This window comes from Camelus bactrianus, chromosome 20 (genome assembly GCF_048773025.1).
Source record: "Camelus bactrianus isolate YW-2024 breed Bactrian camel chromosome 20, ASM4877302v1, whole genome shotgun sequence".
NCBI lineage: Eukaryota > Metazoa > Chordata > Mammalia > Artiodactyla > Camelidae > Camelus > Camelus bactrianus.
Window position 1 is genome coordinate 20,617,735 of NC_133558.1, and position 11,568 is coordinate 20,629,302.

An 11,568-nucleotide genomic window follows, 5' to 3' on the forward strand; every position below is an offset into this window, starting at 1 on the left:
ATATTCAAATCTTGTAGTAACTTATGGTGAAAAAGAATTTGAAAACTTTAGTTGGTTTCTGAAGGGAAGAGAAGAAAGTGCCCCTCTTCAATTTACCTATTATGGCCTCTGACAGTTTTTACCTGGATGGTTTTACAAGCAGACATGGCAATATCTAAAAATCTCCTTCACCATTAGCAGACCAAATCGTCTACATTTTAGAAACTGGATGTGAGGGCACTGATTCATTCTAAGATCTTTCATACAAGTAAGTCCATCAGTTTGATTTGCCTGAGAGGAGATTAATGTTTTGTCTCCCTCATCTATTTTAGACTGATTAATAAACTTGAAGTTATAATAGCCTGAGAATACAAAAATTTTTGTGCAACTAGGAGACCAAAGCAGATTTGAGAAATTGAAAGTATACTTTGGATAGACTCTGGAGTCTCAACTAAAACACAAACAAAACAAACACAAAATTGTTATTTATCTGTGAAAAGAAAACTAGTTTTCTCTAAATAGCTTTTTTGATTTGGAACATGATACACAATTGGCATATTCAAATGTAAATTAAAGTTTACTTGTTTTCATGAAAGTAACATTTAATCTAATATTAAAAAGTTAATTTTGTAGGCTTATAGCAAAACAGATTAGTTTCCTACCTTATCCATTTATAATCATATTTTCTCAAATGAGAAACATGGAGTATTTAAATGTAGGCCCTTTCTCCTAGAAATGTATGTAAATATTAAGAATATGTATGTTCATGTATGACTGAAGCATTATGCTGTACACCAGAACTTGACACAACATTGTAAACTGACTGTATTTCAATTAAAAAAAATATATATTTACAAAAAAAAAAAAATGGGATGGAGAGAGAAGGGGCATGCACGAAAGGGAATGTTAAAGGAGTCACATCTTTGTGTAATCCCTTCCACAAAGTGTGTGTGGAATCTGTGACTTGCTTCCAGCCAATAATATATAGCCAAAGTGAAAGGATAGTCATTCCCATGGTAATGCTACGTTATGTAAGACATAATCTTAGCAGACTAGAACAAGAGATTTTGCTCCTGGCTTTGAATAAGTAAGCTGCAATGTTGTGAGAGGCCCTTGTGGTGAGGAACTGCAAGGGTCTCTGCATCTGAGCGCTCTCTCCAGTTGACAGACAACTAGCAAGAAATCATACACCTCATAAAAGAGTATAGAAACATATGGAATATGGGGAAAAGTCTAACAAACATGATAGTAGCCATAGAAGTAAAGGAGAGATAGAATGAGGCAGAACGTGAAAAGATGTTACAAGAAATAGAAAAATTTTCTGATGGATACATGTAGTTGCTTGAAAACAATTACAATAGAAAAGCAAATTTGTAGGTAAGTAGAAGCAAATATTGACTATATAAAGTAATAATAATGTTTTGTGGGGTGAAAAGGCAGAGGTAGAGTTTAAGTGTTCTAAATCTTTTAAATTATGAAATGTTAAAAGTAGTAATTTATATTAAATAAGATTAGTATGCATGCTTTCATCTTCATGAAAGCTACTAAAAGCATAGCAAAAGAATGTATAACTGACATGGAAAGGAAGGAGACAAGGGAATTATAAAAAACAAATTAATCTAAGAAATTGGAAGAGAGAGAAAGGAATAGGATATAGGATCGGTGAGACAATTAGAAACATATAATAAGATATTTTAACCCCAATATATAAATAATTAATTACATTAAATTTAAATTGATAAATATTCCAACTAAAAAAGATTTCAGACTGGAGTAAAAAATCCATATCTATCTATATCTATATACGTATGTCTATCTTGCAAGAGACACATTAAACATAATAATGTAGAAAGAGTTTAAGTGGGGGGTGATATCAGCATCATGGTGATGTAAGACATTCCTCCTCTCCCCTCCTCTTTCAACAAAGAATTAGATATCCATTCATGAACAAAAGCACCTTTGTGGGAGCTGTGGAATCTAGCACCTTAGGCCAAGGGACCTGGGATGAGTCTCGCCCATATGTGCATCTGGTAATAGACAGACCTCAGTTCAGACTGTGGAATCAGTGAAGCCTTGAAACTGCCCCAGCCCCTCTTGCTGCATTTGGAAAAAATCTGTAGAGTGTTGTCCTGGGAAGATACTCATAGAAAAGTGAGAAATTGCAGAAGTCCAGCCTTCCTTAGGGGAGATTTTAGCATGCTATAGGAACCCCCCCCCCCGCCGCCCCAAGCTTAATTTGGTCACAGTGGAGATGGTAAGAAGAATTTTACCAGTGTTGTCCCCAACCTGCCACCCCTGCAAATCCCCCAAAGCAACACTGCAAGGAACCATACTATCAGGCAGTGGCAGAACTCTCCTACAAGAGAAAGAGTGGTGAGGGAATGCCTGGCTACCCTTGTGGTGTGGAATGCAGTTGGAGAAACCCATTTCTCTCTAGCAGCACTGTGAGTACTGAGGTGGGAGAAGGAGGAAGATTGATAAAAGGGCAGATAAGTATATCAAAGAGCATTAAAGGGATGTGGTTTCTACTGACTGTGCTTAGCAAGAAGTCCATTCGCAAGCCTCTAGGAGGACCACATCTGGGGATCTTTCTACCCCAGTGCACTGAGTGCTAAACTCACACCTGTCTCTACCCTGTGGCTGGCTCCTTATACTTACTCCTGAGTGCAGTGGCAAGAGCAAATTTCAGTAGTCAGGGAGTGTACTCAGAAAACAGGCCAGGGTCTGCAGACAAGGGAGAAATAAACTTGAGATATAATACTACCTTCTGGAAAACAAAAGAGTGATTTCCAGTGGTCATCCAAGTAGTTGTAAGAATTAAAAAAGATATTAAAGTTTAAGAATTTTGCCACATGAAGAAATGAGAAGAGTGAAAACAGGTGTACCTGTATAAGACAGAGAAAACCCCAGTTAGTAACACCACCAAGGAATAGAATACTCTATCTGTAAAGAGCAAATATTTAGGTAGATGCCTGCTACTTCAAATGTGAAAGCCGTATTGCAGAACTACAAGGAATATGAAAAATCAAGGAAACATCATCCCCAAAGGATAATAATTCTGCAATAACCAAATGCAAAGGCATGGAATTTTGCAATCTAGCTGATAAAGAATTCAAAATAGCTATGTTGAAGAAATACAATAAGCTACAAGGAAACACAGAAAGATAATTCAATGAAATAATGAAAAAAGTTTCAAAATGAGATATTTAACAAAGAGAAATCATAAAAAAGAACCAGTCAGAAAATCTGAAGCTAAAGAACTCAATGAATGAAATAAAAAAGCAATAGAGAGCATCTGAGGTCCAGCAGAGCAAATGGAAGACATTACAAGTGGATATTGGGAGGAACGGGCATTGTTGGTGGCTTTTTATCATAAGGCAAATTGGTGTCCAAGTTTATTTGTTTTGCTTGAGGTCTCCATTTAAAATATTTTAAAAAATAAAAATGTTTAAAAATAAGACTATCATAAGGTATATATATAGGCCTTTTCTTTGGGGAGTTTGTTTTTTCCCATAAAAAATTCTCTAAATTTTTTCCTGGTAAGCAAAGATATGCCTGGTTGCGGTTGTACCAAGAACTATGTAGAACCTCTCTAGCCATTAAACCATTAGGGTTCTTTTAAGGTGGGGTGTTTGCCTGGCTGTGAAGGGTGGAGCAGGGTGTTCAAGGTTCTGATAAAGATTTTTAGTTGGTCATCCTGTTTTTAGTCTCACCCTGCACATCTGCCTTCAGTTCTTGAGCCTCTCTAGAATTCTCCATTTGAACTGATATTCTTGCCTTTCTCTGCTGTTTGGACTCAGGCTTCTTCTGTCTGCTAAGTTAGTTAGTCATCTGTTTTCAAAAGTTTCTCAACACTTAAAAATTGCTCTCTTTTCCTTTCCTCCTGTTCTTTATCATCTGTGTGTATGCTTTTTCTATCTCTTTATTTTCATTCCAGTGAGATTTTAGCAGGGAGTTGAGATAAATGCCTTGTAAACCGGAACTCACCCACTTCTGCCCACGCTGAACACATTTTGGGGCTCATATTTAAACATGATAGACATGGAACTGGTAACAATCAGTGAGGTAAAAAATCTTCCACACCATTAATACTAAATCAATCACAAATAAGAAACAAACAAGAAAGAAACTTACTGCTGGGGTCTGATATCTTTTCTGAAATATAAATGTAAACATGTAAGTATCATTTGCTTAAGGGAAGGAGACCCTAGTTTTCTTTAATATTACTTTATTATATGGCATGTAGGACTGAAAATATTAGTAATTAGAAAGATCAAAAGCTTTTAAAGAATTAATAAACTGAAGTCCATTAGAGTTAAGGAACAGTTTGGGAACTTGCTGAAGATTCTGAGTCTTTCATAGAATACAAACTTAAATATACAACTGTGGTTTCCTTCATAGAAGGAGCCCAATGTCACGTTTTCCTCTAATACTTCTTTTGGGGGAATTAATTTAAAAGTTAGACAATTTTGGGGCCCTAAGTCATCTCTATTTTGTTCTTAGTCTTCATAGTAGAAATGTCATAGGTCTGGGAAATCTGTGCAGCCATTCTGTATTCCCTTTCATCTCTTTTCACTTCAAGGACTGTTGAGATTTCCATAAATTTGCTGAGAAATAAGAAAGTAACTTCTAGTTTTGATCAGAAAGGTTTGCCACAAAAGTGCGAAAGTTTTTTTTTTATCTGCTTATGTTTTTAATTAAGAACAAGGCTTCTATTTACACTTTTTAATGTGGAACATCAGAAAAATGAACCTATAGTATTGTATCAGAAAAGTCAACTTCAGTGGAATTAACCAGTTTGTGCAACCCCTATTGTGATTTAAGAACAGTGCTAATCTGATGGTTTTAAGATTTCTTAAGTTTGTTAGATTGAAGACAATAACATCCATAAATATTTTTCTGTACCTTTGATTGAAACTTTTCATTATAGGTATAAGGCATTAGAACATGCAAATCCTGCTGTATTCACATTTTCATCGTATTCTTACCTGTCCTCTATTTGTTAGGCAGCCCAAATCAGAACTTCTCAACCACATATGGATTGTAGAAAAATAGATTTTTAAACCATTGTACTTAAATACTCCTTCCCATTGTTAGTAAGTTAGTGCATGCTGACTATTGGACAAGGGAAAGAGGGAATGAATTATAGGAACATCAAGATTTTGGTAATATCCATAGTTATTAGTACTACCTCTGACTCTATGACGGATAAAGAAAACTAGAGATGTGAAGTAGATAAAGAATTGCTAATAGTTCATGCATGTTTTTTTCCCTCTCTCTAAAACACATACTGGAATAAATAAATATGGTTTGCCTTTGGTAAGGAGTTTTTGTTTTTTTTTTTTTCTCCTCACCTTTGCTTTTTTCAAGCCCATAATTCTCTTTAAGAGTGAACTGAGATTTGAATCCAGGCTCTGAGACATTCAGACACTACAGTTTATTGTATTTCCACTTCTGTCTTCTTCTCTCTGTTCTGTCTTATTTTGTCTCTCGTGTTCTCACTGCCTCCTCACACCATCCCCACCTTCACCCTACCCAGACTGAATATTTGTTGTTGAAAAGGCAGTATAAGTAATCCTGAGAGGTAGTCTTAGTATGGTCATTGTTTCCTAGGCATGATACCTGTTTAGTGCGAAGGGATTCCATGTGTTGGATTTTACTTAGTGGCCTCTTTTCTACTGCTCTTCAACAATGTTTAGCAAATGTTTATTGTTTTTAAGTATAAAAGATAGTGACATATAGTGATGTGAGTACATTGTGACTCTCTGTCCTCATCTTTGAGGATGCTGATTCTATAGAGATCTTTAGGGAGAAAGGGTAGGAACAGCATTTTCCTATGATACAGCCTGAGTTATTAGTTCTAGAGGTGAGGACTTTTCTCTCCTTGAGGCCTGGGGAAAATATCAGGAGTTTATGATTCTTTGAGGGAGCTTAACATGTGAAAACCTGTGAAGCCCATTGGAAAAGGCTGTTCTTTTATACTCTTTTGTGCTCCTAGGAGAGTATCCTTGATCCTGCCCATCTTGCTGGGCCAAATTGCTCCCAGTTCTTGTGGTTAGGAAAGATCTGGTTAGGGAGAGACATGGAAGCAAGGATCCTCCCCTCCTGTGTCAAATATAAGAACAAGGATTTTTCACTTTGTACACAGACACATGAGCAGGCCCTGTCATGACTTCAATGGCATAATGATTGTCAATAATGAGAAATCCTGAGTCTGATAGTTAATCTGATGGCTTAGGGCAAATTAGCCTGAATAAGCAAAGAGATATTTCACTCAAAACCAGAGGTAGGAAAACCAAATTAAATATCTAAAGTGTGTCTCCCAGGGAAGTAGAACTGATAAAAACTCAGATAAGAATATCAAGAAAAAAAATAGAGGAATCAAAATAAACCTAACAAAAAAAGATATCTGGATTTAACATGGGTTTGATGATGACTTCTTGGTTCAACATGCCAAAGGCACAACCCATGAAAAAAATAATTGATAAGTTGGACTTCATTAAAATAAAAAACTCTGTTCCGTGAAAGACACTGTCAAGAAAGTGAGAGACAATCCACCGATTGAGAGGAAACATTTGCAAAAACATATCTGATAAAGATGTGTTATCCAAAATATACAAAGAACTCTTGAAACTCAACAATGAAAAAATAAACAACCCAATTAAAAAATGGGTAAAAGAACTGAAATGACACCTCACCAAAGAAGATAACAAATGGCAAACAAGTATATGAATAGATGCTCCCACACCACATGTCATCAGGGAGATTCAAATAAAATTAACAATGAAGTACCACAACATACATATTAGAGTGGTCCCAGATGCTGACATCATCCAATGCTGGCAAGGATGTGGAGCAAAAGGAACTCTCATTCATTGCTGATAGGAATGTAAACAGCCACTTTGGAAGACAGAGCAGAGGTTTCTTACAAAGCTAAACATACCTTTACCATATGATCCAGCAATCATGCTCCTTGGTATTTACCCAAAAGGGCTAAAAAACCTTGTGTCCACACAAGAATATGCACATGGATGTTTATAACAGCTTTATTCATAATTGCCAAAACTTTGAAGCAACCAAGATGTCCTTCAGTAGGTGAATGGATAAATAAACTGTGGTACATTCAGATAATGGAGTATTATTCAGCACTAAAAAGATATGCACTATGACCTCAAACCTCTAATGGGTAAAAAGAAGAACAAACTGAGCCCAAAGTTAGCAGAAGAAAGGAAATAAAGATTAGAGCAGAAATAAGTGAAATATAGAACAAAAGACGGTAGAAAAGATTAACAAAACTAAGAGCTGATTCTTTGAAAACGTAAGTAAAATTGATAAACCTTTAGCTAATCTAACTAAAATCTAACTAAAAAAGAGAGAGGATCCAAATCAACAAACTTATAAATGAAAGAGGAAACATTACATCTGATACCACAGAAACACAAAGGATCATAAGAAGCTACTATGAAAAACTGTATGCCAAGAAACCAGACAATCTAGAAAAAAATGGGAAAATTTTTAGAAATATGTAATTTACTAAGACTGAATCAAGAAGAAATAGAAAATCTGAACAGACCAACTACTAGTAAGGTGGTTGAATCAGAAATCAAAGCTCTCCCAATGAAGAAAAATCCCAGGACCAGAAGGCTTCACTGGTGAATTTTACCAAACATTTGAAGACTTGAAGTCAAGGATGAATCATATATCTTTAATATGATCATTAAAAGAATGGTAAAGTAATGTATAAATAACAATCTAATAGAGGAGAAAACAGAATAATTAAAATTGTCCATCCAAAGAAGGTTGAAAAAGATATGTATGGCGGGAATAGAAAGCAAGTAATAGGATATGTTTAAGTCCAAATATGTCTGTGATGACACTGAATTTAAATAAATGAACTATTTCATTACAAATATAAAGATAATTAAATTAAAAACACCTTTATCATAAGGGACCCATCTAAAACAAAGATACAGGAAAGTTGTAAGTGAAAGAACCAAAAGGAAACATAATCCAAACATTATTCAAAAGTGAGCTAGAGTAACTACATTAATTTCATACATAGTATACTTTCAGGCAAAAAGCATTACTAGATATAAAGAGGGTCCTTTCATAACGATAATCAGTTCACAAAGATTATATAACAGTTCTAAGTTAATATGCATCAAGTTAAGTTGTCTAAAAATATGTAAAGCATAAATTGACTGGCAATCAATGTACATACAGAATAGATGATTAAATCCCAGTAACAGAAGAAGCAGAAAAAAAATGAGTTTGATAAGACAACATGAATAATATAATTAAAAGTCTTGACTTATTTAATATGCAAAAAGTATTACACCCAGCAAGAGGAGAATACATATTTTTACCAAATACACAAAATATAATGGGCTAGGAAGCAACTCACCATAAAATTCAAAGATTAAAATGAGTGTGTTTTGCCCACTATGGAATTAGATTGGAATTTAATAAAAAAAAAGAAAGACAATTAGAAGATCTCTATACATCTGGAAATTAAGAGTTACATCTTAAAAATAAACCATAGGTTAAATAAGAAACTAGAATAGAAATATATATGTTTTTAATAAAGGATAATGAAAATCTGTATTTCAATACTTGTGGGATCTAGTTTAAGCCTTAATTAGAAGTAAATTTAGAACTTTAAATGCAAATATTAGAAAGGAAAATTGGTTGAAAATCAATAATATTGTTATTTAACTCAAGAAATTAGAAAAATAGCAAATTAAGCCAAAGAAAATAGCAGGAAAGTAATAGCAAAGATAAGAGCAGAAATTAATTAAATAGAAAATAAATATACAATAAGGAAGATGAAAAGGAAGATACAAAACGTAAGAAGAAATGCAAAATCTGAATAAACCTATAAGATTTAGAGCAATTGAATCTTAAATTCTTATCAAAATACTCCACACCCAAGTGGCCTCCTAGTGAATTTTAAAGCCAGAAGACAATGAAACAGCATCTTTAAAGTGCTGAGAAAAAAGCCAACCTAGAATTCTATACTCAGAAGCAGTATCTTTCAACACTTAAAGTTAAATAGATTTTTTTCTGACAGATAAAAGCTGAGAGAATTTATCTCCAGCAGATTTTCATATAGGAAATATTAAAGGCAGGTCTAAAGCCAGAAAAAAAATTACACCAGATGTAAATTGGATCCACACAAAAGAAAGAGAAGCTCCAGAAATAGTAAATATATGGGCATATATAAAATTATCTTGTTTTCTTATTAAAATTTTTTAGAAAGATAATTGACTAACACAAAACAGTAATGTATTGTGGGATTTAAAATGCATGTAGAAGTAAAATATATAATGAAAATATCGCAAAGGACAGGAATGGGAAATGAAAATATATTTTAAGTTTCTTACATTATATATGAAGTGGTGTAAAATTGAAGTGTAGTTGATTTACAAAATTTTGTTAGTTTCATGTGTACGGCAAAGTGATTCAGTTATATATATATATATTTTCAGGTTATTTTCCGTTATAGGTTATACAGGATATTGAATATAGTTCCCTGTGCTATAAAGTAAATTCTTATTGCTTGTATACTTTATATACAGTAATTTGTATCTGTTAATCTCATAATCCTAATTTATCTCTCCCCTTCCCTTTCCCCTTTGGTAACCATAAATTTGTTTTCTATGTTTGTGAGTCTGCTTCTGTTTTTTATATAGATTCATTTGCATTATTTTTTAGATTCCACATGTAAGTGATATCATGATATTTGTCTTTCTCTGTCTGATTTATATCACTTAGTATGATCATCTATAGCAAACACCAGGAGAAACAGAGATAACTAGTAAGACAATATTCGAGGCAAATTGGAAACTTAAAAAGTATCCAATTAATCTGAAAGGAAGGAGGGAAAGAGAAGAAAAACCCTGCAGAGCAATTGGAATAAATAGAAAGCAAATAGTAAAATGATAGGTGTAAACTCAACAATATCAGTAATTCATAGAAGATAAGAACAATACTATCAATCAACCTAGTTGACACTTGTAGAAAATCCACCTAACATAACAGAAAAATGTGTATTCTTTTCAAGTGCATTTCAAGTACCCTAGAATGCTCCCCATGAAACTGCTGCAACAATAAAATTGCTACTTCCCCTAGAGCATGGCATGGCAGTCTTTAATCCCTTTGCCTTTCTTTTACTTTTTCTACTTCACTCAGCATTTCAAGTATATTTGGAGTATTCACTAAGATTGACTATATCCTTGGCCACAAGACAAGTAGCAGTAAATTAAAAAAGATTGAAATTATATGAATGTTCTGTAATAACAGAATTAAATTAGTAATCAATAACAGAAATCTATCTGAAAAAACCCCCAAATATTAGGAACCCATAAATTAAAGAAGAAATTACAGAGAAATTAGAAAACATTTAAAACTAAATAGAAATGAAAATACAACATACCAAAATTTGTGATGTGCAGCTTTTAAATATTGTGCTATTTTAAAATATTAATTAAATTGATAAATCTGTAGAATTAGATTATTAAGAAAAGAGAAGAGGACACAAGAATATCAGGAATGAGAAAGGGGTAATTGCTACAGATCCTACAGATTGGAGGGAGGTATTATGAACAACTTTAGGCCAGCTAACTGGACAACTAAAGCAAAATGGACATATTCCTTGAAAGACACAAGTTATTAAAACTGAATGAAGCAAAGATAGAAAACAAAGTTTATTTCACATCATAAACAAATGGCTAAATAAGTGTGAAAGAGAAATGAAAAACTGAATATATGTACCGTAGTAGTGAGGGAGTCCATTTTGAAAGCCTGGAAGCTATCAAGGATAAGGTAGACACATCTGACTAAATGCAATAAATTTTTGTATAGCAAGAGATATCTTTATTCCACTTCATTTAATATATTTTTGTTGAACATCTACTATGTATAAAACACTCTGATAAGCACTGGAGATTTAGCAGTGAAAAAAAACAAAGTCCCTGCCTTCTTAGAGTTTATATCAAGTAGGGGCAGAAAGTCAATAAACAAATATATCATGAGGTAGTGGTAAATACTAGGCAGAAAAGTAAGAACAAAAGGATAGAAAATGAGGAGTACTGTTTTAGTTAAGATAGTCAATTTTATCAACATCTTAAAGAATAGAGGAAGTGAGTTGTGCAAATATTTGAGGAGAGTATTCCAGCAGACATTGAAGTGGGTACATGTGTGGCAGGTGTGAAGAAAAATGAGGCCACCAGTGTGGCTGCAGCAATGGGAGAGAGAGTGGGAGAAGAGGCTGGAAGGGAAGCCCTGGCTGAATATTATAAGGTCTTGAAGTCCATAGGAACTTTAGATTTTTGCACTGAGGGGATTGGGAAGCCTTTGGAGGGTCTTGAACAGAGAAGTAACATGATCTAATTTATATTTTTAAAAATACATTTTTATTGAAGTATAGTCAGTTTACAATGTTGTATCAATTTCTGATGTACATTTTAAAAGTATGAATCTCCATGTATGACTGAAGCAGTGTGCTGTACACCAGAAACTGACACAACATTGTAAACTGACTATACCTCAATTAAAAAAAAAGTATAAATCTGACCACAGTAAAGCAAA

General features: G+C 33.8%; 1 protein-coding gene across 3 annotated transcripts in view; it reads left to right on the forward strand.

Moving 5' to 3' along the window:
* LOC105066739 (butyrophilin-like protein 1) overlaps positions 1 to 11,568 on the forward strand; it is a 224,876-nt gene that overhangs the window by 67,740 nt on the left and 145,568 nt on the right. The window lies entirely within an intron of this gene.